Source organism: Lycium ferocissimum, chromosome 9, assembly GCF_029784015.1.
Source record: "Lycium ferocissimum isolate CSIRO_LF1 chromosome 9, AGI_CSIRO_Lferr_CH_V1, whole genome shotgun sequence".
Taxonomy (NCBI): domain Eukaryota; kingdom Viridiplantae; phylum Streptophyta; class Magnoliopsida; order Solanales; family Solanaceae; genus Lycium; species Lycium ferocissimum.
In genome coordinates this window covers 29,913,925-29,924,158 of record NC_081350.1, presented here as the reverse complement: position 1 = coordinate 29,924,158, position 10,234 = coordinate 29,913,925, and the positions used below count along the sequence as shown (strand labels likewise).

General features: G+C 36.1%; 1 pseudogene; it reads right to left on the bottom strand.

The window, feature by feature from the left end:
• Positions 1 to 2,302: 2,302 nt before the first annotated feature.
• LOC132031780 (MND1-interacting protein 1-like) lies at positions 2,303 to 9,185 on the bottom strand (annotated as a pseudogene).
• Positions 9,186 to 10,234: the final 1,049 nt, after the last annotated feature.

Genomic DNA, 10,234 nt, shown 5'->3' with positions numbered 1-10,234 from the left:
GAAGTGGTTTAGCATCAAAGTATGAAGTGATCTTTACAATCAGTGCCGGCTCAATGGGGAGGCAACTAAGGCAATTGCCTCAGCCCCCAAAAATTGAAGGCCCCAAAATTATTATTTTATATATTATTATATATCATAAAAAATGTTATAAATAAAAGATATTAATTTTTTTTTTTAAATGTGCTAGAGGTTTTCAGATAAATAACTCAAATTTCATGACAAACATGTATATATAAAAATGACTAATTTGATCACGATATTGATAAAAAAGTTTTTTTAAAAAAAGTCTTTTGTAGGATTTTTTTAGAACTGATTAATTTAATTTGAAGTACACAATTGTAATAAAAAAATTAGTTTATTAATAAACTTAATATCTCTTATCATGATTTGGCTTTAGGCCACAAATTACGTTGAGCCGCCCTATTCAGAATACACTTGATTACCGATCTCGTAAATTATGGTATGTGTCACCATCAAAATTTTCAAGAATAAAGGGAAGTACACCATCAACATTAATTTCTTGCCATTGACACTTAAAATGCTGGACGGAATCAAAAAAACTTTGTGCACCAAGTTGCTCAAGCAATGAAACAACCATCAAATTCAACTCACATTAAAAAGTGAGAATTAAAAATTGCTGCTTTAGGTCTTCTTGAACACAAAATTCAAAAGATGTCCTTCCACCCTTTCTTCCTTGGGTGATCAGAAAATGACTAAAAGAAGTGATACAAAATAAGATCTTTAGAAAAGTGTAACAAAAGCTCAAAATGCATTTACTGAAAAGAGAAAAGAATGGACTATATTAACTGATTATCCTCTACAAATATTCCTGTCTGCCACCCCATATTTAGTTCAGATATAACACCATTGGGCAGAGGGGACTACAGAATATGACGTTCCTTTAGGCAAATACTTACCCGCACTTATCATGGTTAAAGATTTAATAAAGTGAATAAATAATTCTGCAATGCACCATTTTATTTTATGTACTCTATTTGGACTGTGCTTTTAAAGCTTAAAAGAGGTATTTCGTCCCATTAGTGGATTCACGATTTATTTAATACATCCTAACTGTTATCATTTTCTATTATGGAATCCGAGGATGTGTGTAGAAGAAGTAAGTTTGCTTTTTTGAAGTCAAAGGAGCAATTAGGTCGTTGGGAAGTAAAGAATTTCTAACTATCTTACAATCCTATAACGTTACAACATAAACCAATTAAATGAAAGGAAAAAAAAAAAAAAAAAGATGATAGAAAAATCGTTGAAAAATAGCATCCTATAACGTTATAACATAAACCAATTAAATGAAAGGAAAAAGAAAAAAAAAAGATGATAGAAAAATCGTTGAAAAGCTATTTTTAGCGAAGGTATCTATATTTCTTATAACGAAAAATTCATTATTTAAGCTAAAAATTCATCGGGATAAATATAAGCGTGAATTAACTTCCATTCCAATTATAATAAGGGCTAAGTGCTTTGATTTATAGTTTGCAGGAGTTCTAAATACAGTAAGCATGTTCCTTTACTCTTTTTGAACAAATAACAGTTATCTAGTGCAAGGGGTTCATCAAATTAAAAACATTCTACTTTGTTTTAGGTTTAAGAATAGAGAAAAAGTTCTTCTTTAGGACGAATATTAAAAGAAACTATTTACATATGAAGTAGCAACAAAAAAAAAAGGTATAATTACATCAATCAACACTCTTCCTTACTGGTTTTAAAATGATCTGAATGGTTCTTAACACAGTGAGTGTAGTAGTTAAACTTCGTGTAATTAAAAGTTCCAGTAAGTGGCATGATTTCCTATTTTTATCAAGACTCCTCAAGACTATTTCTTGGCAACAATGGCAGGATAAACAAGTTCCTCCTTTTGACTTCCTTCCCATGAAAGAAAATGGATTACTTGTAAGACAAAGAAGTAATTGTCAAAACAAATTTTTTCCATGACCAATATGTGACATATGCGGACAAAACTAATTCCTCTTAATTTACACAGAATCAAGTATATCAAGTTCACACCAGAACTTCAACCAGAACACAGAGCTTTTCGTTTAGCATAACACTGCTTGTTTCTGTATAAGTTGAGATAAAAAACAGTCACCCGTCACAACCTGCACAATAAAAGCTACAGTAGAAAGCAAATTCTCCTATACATGTAATGGAAACTATACTGCTGATGCAGGGATCATAGGAAACAGATTTTATCCATACCTCTTTTAGCAAGTATAAAAGATATATTGCAGTAATATGTGCCTTCCCACTTGGCCTGGCTGCTAATTTACTTACACTTTGTATTGCTGATTCAATCCAGCATATTGTTCAAGCCTATGTAAAAACAGTTGAGAGAAGAAAACATTGTTCTTTTTGTCTTCCGAAGAGACAGTAAATGAGCATGCCATCTCTCAAGCTTTCTTTTGTTATTAGCCTCAACTGCTTCCTTGAGGCACCGCTCATCCTCTATTTGTGCCAAGCATTGCTCCTTAGCACTGTCTTCCTGCCTCCACTTCGCCTGTCAAAAATTGGAAATACAACCATTATTCATCCCAATAAGCCAGATCGTGTTCAATTCAGGGTAATAAATGCTCATTAACTGTTTTAAATAATATATTCTCCGTGAAAGTAAACAGGGAAAGGAAGGAAATAAAGGGAGTACAACAAGAAGAGTAGGTTGTGCACTGAATCAGATTTATAAGGAAAGACAACTGTCAACAAAACCACTAAAGAAACCTCCAATTGATATGTATCCAAAGGGAAGAAACACATACCCAGTTTTTTGCAACATATACATAATAATGGGGGAAAAACGAGCAAGATTTGACAACAAATGTGATATGCCACTTTGGAATGTACATTCTAATTACCCAAGTGAGATACAATTTCAGAATTGTTACAAATGATCTAGAATGTGTTGCTTTTACAAGTAGTAACAGTTTCGGAATGTAATAATTTGGTGACAATGATCGATATTTTTGGCCAACTTATCAGAAAAGGGGATAAAAGAAGAGGCTTTTTTCAGCCAACAGCCAAGCATTCTTGAAATAAGTACATGAATCAATGTTAAAAAACGAATAGAAGTATCCACACTTACAAAAGGAATGAAACTTTCTTGATAAAACTGTAGGCAATCATTATCGTGCATGCATATAGCTCTAGAAGCATAATAAAAGCACTCATTAATAGAAGCACTGGAAATTATTCATTCATTTCCTAATTTCTCATAACATACTGCCATCACGGATCGTTAATGAGTTTCCTATTTTTTCTTCTTTGTTGAAGAGATAGAAATAAATGAGTTCCTCTTCAATCCTTTTGCTAGAAAATTTCTCCAAAACTTGCCAAAAATATGTTGAAACACTATGTTAGTTCTCTAAATCCATAGCTCTATACAACTTTCCACTTCTCTTCCACAATCCCCCCCCCCCCTCCCCCACCCAACCCCAAACAAACCCCCCAGCCCACCAAATAAGTTTATAGCTCCAAAGATAAGACTTTTAACAGAAGCACTAGCTTAATGTGGCCCCTCCTCCGACAAGAAAGCATGATTATCAGCTTAATAACCATAGCGCCCCGGTTCTTTTATATTTTATATAACCATGGTGTCCAAGAAAGCTTGCGCGCACCTCGACTAATTCCACGGGATACCTGCTATCTCCCTCTAACAACGGGAACAAGGTAGCTCTGTCCATCAAGGCTTAGATAGATGGGAAGAAATCACCTAGTGTTTTTATCTCCGCTAAGATTTGAACCTGAGACCTCATGGTTCTCTTCCCACTTTATTGACTACTAGGACACACCCTTGGGTGCCATATCGCCTCAGTTTTGGTAAAATAATAAATAACAAAGGTAATACAGTGTTGGATGTGCGATAGACACACATCACGAGTTCGAATGTTGTTAGGGAGTTAAGTCTAATATCTAAGTGGAGAAAGGTAGAGGGAAAAGACCATTACCCGAGTTTCAATGCTGGAAACCACAAATTTCTTAGTTATTTAAGAGAAAAAATCGTAAATCTAAAATAACAAATAAGTTACAATGCTCCTCAACATGACATCGCTTTTCATTTTCATCTTGGTTCAAAATAAAATCAAGAGAAGAGGATGATTGTTGATTATCACTCCAATAGTTCATAAGGTAGGGATGATTTAATTGTCGAAGACCTCTACTTCCATAGATAACGTAGAAGGTTCGAGAGAGGCTGATCTAGAATTTGAAATTTATGAATTCATACAGCGACCTCAAGTTAATACTACAATAATAACTGGATCAATAAAATATTTAAAAATATTTAGTGGATTTCCTAACATATATATATATATATATATATATATATATATATATACGGGGTTTGGATAAAAGCTATTGGGTTCATGTCAACCCGTAAGGCCTTAACTGATCTTCTAGATCCACCCCTGGCTTCAAATAACCGAGAGAGCAAAGTGGCAAATGACCACCATTTAGCTCCAAGGAATAGGGATTCTCAGGCTAGAGACCATATCCTAAAAGGATTACCACTCTAATTGTCCACGCCATCTCATTTTTCCTAACTTCCTACTTTTGATTTCTTGATTGAGATTTATAAATATTATATGTTCCTAGAGCATAACTGGTGTTTCAAGCATGAATATGAAGAAATTATGTTATTTCCCTGAATAGGCTCTTAGCAAAATTAGAAAAATAAATTCATTTAGAAATGGAAATCTTTTATGTTCCTTTAAAATGTAGAGAATCCCCCATCCCTTATTGATTTGGGAGACTCAACATTCCTCTACTTAACACACCATTTTCTTTCTTTTCCACGGATGTATGGATGTGCTTTCTGTTTGCATTTAAAAGACAGGAAGGAATACTTGCATAGATTTGGGTTAAACTACTCCTTTCAGGTAGTGTTGTCAAATGTGAAAGGCGTAAAGAGTGTTATTAAAAGTCATTGCTTTGTTAGTTTAAAGCGACGCAAAGAGGGGGTGTCATGACTTCATGTGCTTCAGAAGTGTGCACTTCTAACAATGAACAAAGTGAACCTAACAAGAAACGACCAATTCTTTGAATCTCAACTTTGAGGAGTTGGATTAGTAATAATGTATATTGGATGTTGAAATTAATATTTTTTTAAAATTATGATATAGTGATAAATTCATATATGTATGATATTATAGTTTTCCTAAATTGAGCGCTTCACTTAAAAGAAGCATGCACATCACTTCAAACTTCACTTTAAAAAAGCATGTGCCTCACTGGAAAAAGGCGTGCACCTCGAAACCCAAGGATCACGTTGCTTACTTGTGTTTTTCGTTTTTAAAAACGTCGGGGGGAAATTTATCAACACGATTAGACCTTAATCTCAACTAGTTTGTATTGATTGGTATTCCCTATACGTATTTTTTTTTACCTTTCATTGTATTTTGATCTTCACTAAGTCTGCATGAACATCAAGAGGTTGTAGGTCCTTTATGATAATTTCCTTCTACATGATTTTAAAGCTCTCTCAACCCCTTTTATGTCTTCCAGGTGAAACACATGGAGTAAAAATTGTGTGAATCAAGTTCAAACTCATTTTAAATTTCCGTCTCCGATGCAAAATAGAGTTTTGAGTTTCTAGTTTAAATGTGTGACTACTTTCCTTAAACTATATTTCTAATTTCTTATTCCTAATTCCTAACATATATACCCATGATGTTTTTCATAACAATGAATACATAGCTTTGTCGTCAATATTTAGTGTTTAGCTGCACGCCTTACTACATAGTTGCATTGCACTAAAGTTCCGCATATGTGAAGGGAAGCGTGCAACCTACTTAGCACTTAGCTTCAGGGTTCGCACCTTTTACAACACTATTATCTAGTAAAGTAAGGTTTTAACCCTATGGTCTTCAGGTGTTCGTGGCACTAAAGTTTTAAGAAATTGAATGCAACGTATTCATCAATCATTTCTCCACTAATGTAATAAGATCACTCATAAATACAAGTTGGTTATAGATGTAGGCCAATAAATGTTTACAACATATAAAGTATACATCTCGATTAGTTAAAGTTGTTGACATTTGTGCCTGCTATGTGTAGATTTCATGGTGGTTGGGGTTTGGGAATGGGGGTGCTAATGAGTTTCCTCTGAAGCGGTTCTTCTCATATGCCTCGTTATCTTTTTTGCATATCTTCAGTTTCCAAAGAGGTTTAATCTCACTCCTTCAATGAAAACTTTGTTGAAGAGGAACGTCGCGGCTTTTGTAGCTGGATCTAGGGCAAACTCAAAGTACTTGCAAAATCAATCACAAGTTTGTCCTAGTTTTTTGCCTGGTGGGGACCCGTCAAATGGAAGTGCATTAGGGTCTGAAAGTGGAATTAGGCAGTTTGATAAATCTCAGACTTTGAAAAACCAAGAAGTGGTTAGCTCTGTTTTGAGTAAGTTTCGTGATTTGAATCTTGTTGAGAATTTAGAGCAGGTCAATGCCCAGCTGGACCAGAAGGACTGGGTGATTCTGAATTTGATCCATCAGATAAAGGATCTAGAAAGGCAGGCGAAGGACTGAAAAACTGGGAAAAACAGAAGGCAATGCAAGCTGCAAGGAAGCGCCGGAATGACTTAACTGAGCTCAAGATGTTGAGGATGGAAAAGGAGGAGATACAAAGACTAAAGAAGGGTAAGTAGGCCACCGAAGACTCTACCATGAAAAGCCTCACGCATATGGAGACTGCTCTACGGAGAGCAAGCGGCCAAGTTGACCGTGCCAACCTGGCAGTAAAACTTGAGATTGAAGATGCTGAAATTAGGGCGGAGATAGAGGCTTGCAAGTTAAACACATCAGAACCTGCAACAACCTGCTTGGAATTTGTAAGGAGGGAGAAGAAGTGTCTAAAGAAGCTTGGAGTTTGGGAAAAACAGAAAAGCAAGCTGCTCCTGAGAAGCAAAAGATCTCAGATTTGCAGCAACAGCTGGTTGAGACTGAGAATGCAAATAGTAGGGCAGAAAATGAGGCTTGTAATCAATGTCATAATCCCCTGGCAGTCCCCGAAGGTTTGGGGTTCAAAACAAGTTTTGCAAGATGAAAACACCCTATCTTTTATCTCCATCCAGCTTCATCATGGTTTAGTCAATATTGTAATTTACTGCTGCGGAGCAAAGAACATATATGATTCCTGATGATCTGCACAAGTTCAGCCCAACTCATTGAGTAGCTTAATTGGGACTTCAAAAAGCATCTTAAAATGCTTGCCACATATAAACTAAGAAATTTTTCAATGAACGATGAGTCGACTGTGATTTAACATGAATTACTTAAATTTCTAAATTCTGAATATGCATCATATAACTCCTCTTTCTTTATCAACATGCAAATCAGAGAGAAATCTATTAATAATATTCAAGATAAAGCTTAATCAAATAAAGTAATTTAGGTAATGTGGTTGCGCAATCTCTGTTCTTACTATTCAAATATCACATGAACCCAACAGATGACATTTTCACTACGCACCTCTGTATTAATCATGTTAAACAGAAATAAAATGTTTGAAACCCAAAAATGCTAACAAAGATTACCACTGATAATGAACAAACACACAAATACGGTACTAGAACCATCATAAGTCCCCAGTACAATCCCACATCCCTTAAATTTAAAAGGTGCGTTATGACATTAGAAAGAGAAAATAGATTAGCCCAATTTCTCAAAAAGTGATGCAAGTACGGTGAACTTTCCATTTACACTACAAGAAGGCAATACAAGTAAACAGAAAATAATAAAGAGAAGAAAGTGCATACCTCAGCTTCCTTTTGAGCTGCCTCAACCTCAACCAGCTGCTGCTAATCTTAATCTGAGATCTTCTGCTTCTCTGCAGCATTATCCTCCTGAAGCTTGTTTTTCTATTTTTCCCAGCCTCCAAATTTCTTTAGGAACTTCTTCTTCCTCTTTACAACCTCCAAGCATGATGTTGCAGATTCTGATGCGCTTAACTTGCATGTCTCCATCTCTTCCCTAGTTTTGGCATTTTCATTCTCAAGCTTTTTCACTGCTAGGTTCGCACAGTCAACTCTGCCACTTGCTGTCCGTAGAACAGTCCCCATATGTGTGAGACTTTTCATGGTAGTGTCTTCGATGACCTTCTTATCCTTTTTTAGTCTTTGCGTCTCCTCCTTTTACAACCGCAACGACTTAAGCTCAGTTAAGTCATTCTTGAGCTTCCTCGCAGCTTGCATTGCCTTCTGGTGGGCCCAGCCTATTCGCTCCTTCGCATGCCTTTCTAGATCCTTTATCCGATGGATCAAATTCAGAATCATCTCGTTCTTCTGGTCTATCTGGCTGTGGACCTGCTCCGAATTATCATCAAGATTCAAATCGCGAAACTTACTCAAGACGGAGTTAATCACCTCCTGGTTTTTCAGATTCTGAGATTCATCAGACTGCCCAAGTCACTTTCAAACCCTGATTTACTTCCATTTGACGGGTCCCCACCAGGCAAAGAACTAGGACAAGTTTGTGATTGATTCTTTAGGTACTTTGAGTTTGCCCTAAATCCAGCTGCAAAAGCCACAATGCTCCTCTTCAACAAAGTTTTCATAAAGAGGGTGAGATTAAACCTCTTTGGACCATCAATCTCGCTTTGCAAAGAAGATTACGAGGCATACAAAAAGAAACCCCTCACAGTAAACTCATTGGCACCCCCATTTCCGAAACTCATAGCAGGCATAACGCCAACAAGATTAGAGTCAACACCACATTGCATCCACTTCAGTAAAATGTGGCTTAACTTGCTGCAACAAACACACCATATCAGCCAACGAATACTCCTCTAACTGCCTAAAATCCGCAAATCTATGCTCGGTATCCTCCAAATTAACAACGTTTCCATTATTCAAATACGACAACGAGTTATGCAATATATTAGTCAAAACATCCATAGCACCATAACAGTACACCTTTCATAGCCACATCTTCATCATAACCCAAAGAAACAAGCTTTACAATATCCTCATTGTACAAATAATCCAAATTCTTTAACAACATTTCTTCTAACTGTTCTTCTGTACAATAACCCCATCCACTTGAATATCTCAAACCCATCTGATAATTTAATGGCCTAAGCCGGGATTCAGTTACAGATTGAGATATAACATTTCTCTCTAAAAAAAAATTGGAATTGGTGGTATGAGTATGATCAGTTTCAGTTTTTATCGATCGATACCTTCGATGGGCTTTGTTCTTCTGTCTCAATTTGGGAATTTCACCTAAAAAAAAAAACAACAAGAATCTCAATTCTTGAAGAGTTTTTGTAAAAGAAATGAATTTTAGATGAATTGAGATTAAAGAGGAATACTTACAGCTTAGTGATTATCGCCGTTTGAGGTTGTTGACAGGTGCTCTTCAAAGAGCGTCAGAGAAAGAGAGAGTGAAATTGGAAATGGAAGCTTGCAAAATGAAAGTCATGCATGGTTATATAGTATTATACTTGGCAAGAGATAGTGATGTGTTGGATTCTGAAAATCTATTTAATTGTAGATTAACACCATAATTTAGTGGAGTAGGTTTATTTTTGCCTTCTAAATATCATCCTGGGTATCTATAACTCTTTAAATTTGATAAAGTGCACTTTTGATCCAACTAATAGTATGGGCTAAAAAATATCTGTGACTGGAGGAAGGAAGATGAGTAAGCTGGTTTTCTAACTAATAATAATATAGAAACATGAGTCTAAAGCAAGGATCGTCGTCCAAGCCTCCAAGGGCATTATTGTCATTTCATCAGAGTCCATTGCAAATGCCAACATTTACACTGTCCTAAGTGCACTGTGTCGTGTTTGAAAGTGGAAAGACACCGTCTCGATTCTTCCATGTGGCTTTGTCTTGAAAGTGCACTGTCGTTTACATTGCCGGCAAGCATCAAGCTAGAAGTGGAGCCCGACTTCTCAAATCAATTAAATCGACGGTTCGTTCCTCTGATTCGGAGCTCCGACTTGCTGCCCATACGCTTATGTCCCTCATGAAACTCTCAGGTCTGTCCAATCTTTTGGTCTTTGTATTTTTATACAATTTTGGTTAATAGTTCGCTGTTCTTGGTTGACCCCTAATTCCTCTTAAACCCTTATTTAAGGCACATTATTTCTTCATCCCTCTGTCGCCAACCTTTCCTTAGCTTTCGTCCCATATTTTAGGTTTTTAGTTTCCCTTTACTTTGCTTGCTTCATCTGATCAACGACCATTATCAGAGACAACTTCAACATCGCAAATCTCAGCGCAGGTAAACCC